The sequence below is a fragment of the Aplysia californica genome, unplaced genomic scaffold (genome assembly GCF_000002075.1).
Source record: "Aplysia californica isolate F4 #8 unplaced genomic scaffold, AplCal3.0 scaffold00271, whole genome shotgun sequence".
NCBI classification, from domain to species: Eukaryota; Metazoa; Mollusca; class Gastropoda; order Aplysiida; family Aplysiidae; genus Aplysia; species Aplysia californica.
The window spans coordinates 414,596-417,095 of record NW_004797541.1 but is presented as its reverse complement, the minus strand read 5'-3'; positions in this window follow the sequence as shown (position 1 = coordinate 417,095).

Genomic DNA, 2,500 nt, shown 5'->3' with positions numbered 1-2,500 from the left:
TGAAAACATGCTGAAATACTCTTTTCATCAAACCATCTGCTAGTCTTACTAGAAATGTTGATAGTTGTACAGCTTCTTGTCGGCCAGTAAACACTAAACTTAAGTATCTTACCGGTATTTATACACATATTATACATGTGTACGTTTTAATATTAATAGCTTTTTACTACTTTGGTTTGGATTGTGGCATTGATGGTTTGAGGCTCCTGTCTTCTACTACCTCAGTGGACTTGTCTGTTTTGGACTAGTCCTGATCAATTTAAAGATAGATAAAAAAGCGATTCAGCAGCATGCACCCTCTCTGATTCACACAAACACATAGATGCACTTCTTGCACAGATAGGCGAAGTGTAAGTGCAATAAAAAGTTATGTTGTGTAGCCTACTATTTCTAGTGCAGTCAGGTGATTTGCCATTGGTGTAAGTTTCTGTCCTGCCCATTTGCCTCATGGAGGAGGGAAAAAGGATATGAAATTAGATTAAAACAGAAATTGCCCGTTATATTTAATATGCTGTCTTGTCAATACCTTGACTTTGACTGCCCTTGCTACATGATTTGGGGTCCTTACTTGTAGTTCTTGATGTTAAATGGAAGAATAACTGTTAAGCTGATTGTTGTGTGTGGTTTTCATTGCGAAAGTGAATAAATCTACAAAAGGTATCTCTTCATTGCAATAAATATTTTTAGTAATTTTAGTCTTCTGAATGCTGAGTCCATAATTCTAGTGCTGTAATTTTTTGAAAAGTGGTATTTCTACTTTTGACTTTTTATGACTGAAGCACAACTTGTTATAGTTTGCACATTTTCCGTACCTTGATTTCCTGTGGAGGACTGGAAAAGAGGCATGTGGGTGATGGTTCTGCTTGTGTGTTCTGATATATGGAAGAGGATCACCTCATCAGACATTGGTCACATGATGGTAAGAAAGAACAAAAGCTGACCCTTTGAAACTGGAGAGACAATGTATGGATATGATATTATTTATTATGATAAATGGCACAGGCAGGTGGGTGCTTGGCAGGTGCTCTGGTGTGGTTTGCTCCATCTTTCCTATAAAAAAATCGTATCATCTCTATCTCCCCTCCTTTTTTGTGTTTGTTACTCTCTTGTAACACTTCTACTTCTAATCTTCGGCACTGATATATGACCGTATTGTGTTGCAATGCAAGTGCCTTAAAACACTTACTAAAACTAAACTGGCACAGGCATGCAGCAAGGCTCTACGTTGTTTTTAGAATTTATATAGATTTGAAAAGTTTAATTCTGCCCTTTTGAATAAATTACAGTCAAACCTTGTACGGCCCCACGTTGTACAGCCAGCCCCGCTTACCGCCAGGTTTTGCCAATGTACAAAAAGAATCCTCTAGAGATCATACACATAGTATTTTCGCCTTTGCACCGCCATCTACCAACCATCGGATAGGGGCGGGCACGAGACGAGCCGAGTACTCGTTTCTCGCGAGAAATGCCCTTCCCGTCGCTGCCCGGGCATTAAACTACTGCTCGGTACCGAGAAGTGATACTGCTCGTTGGCTTGACATAACGAGTAACAGTAATGAGAGTGAGAGGCGAGAAATGACACGCAGACAGTGCCACCCATCACGGTGCCGTCCCGTGTGTGAAACTGAAAGGGAGGGGAGAGGGTGGCGAGACGAGGCGAGTGGGGAGTTGATCAGAGCCTAGGCCTAGGTCTTCCTACCTTCCTTCACCGCAACTGGGCTAGCCTAGTTTAGATCCCCGCCACGAACGGCCTTCTCGCTAAACGCCCGTACTGCGGGGCGAGAAGAGAAATTGGTCTCAAGACAAGAAGCATTTCTCGGGACACGAGATGAGAAGCATTTCTCGGGACCGGTCCCGGCGAGAAGTAGGTCAGCTTCTTGGTCTTCTCGCTCGGGAAGGAAAAAGCGCTTCCCGCCCGTCTCTACCATCTGAGTTGTACGGCCTTTATTAAAGTACTGTAAATTTACCGTGCTGTACCGCCAGCGAACTGGCTACCAAAACTATACAGTATACATGGCGCTTGGCACATCCACTCAGTGGTTGCTTAACAATACATGTATTTCACACGCGAGTCTGCTATACGAGCTAGGCCTAGGTCTAGATCAAACGCGTTTCGCAGATTTGCTCCCTCCCCACCCTTGTCTTGTAGATTTCAGGAAATGTGGATCTAAGATCAACAGTGATGTAGTGTTACAAACGAACACAATACAACGTGTAATGTACAAGTAAAATAAAACATAACAATGAGTAAAACGTGTGAGAGAGAGAGAGAGAGAGAGAGAGAAATATTGACAGTGTGCTATGAGAGTAAATTTTTGGGTCCAATTTAAGAAGTGAACTTACTGTGGCGACACACAGTCTTTTTATGACTTGATGTCACGATCTTTACATAAAACAATATCTGGCAGATTCAAACTGATTTTACTGTTCTTGAACCTGTCTCTTCTATGAAACAACAACTCTTTAACTCTCTCTCTCTCTCTCTCTCTCTCTCTCTCTT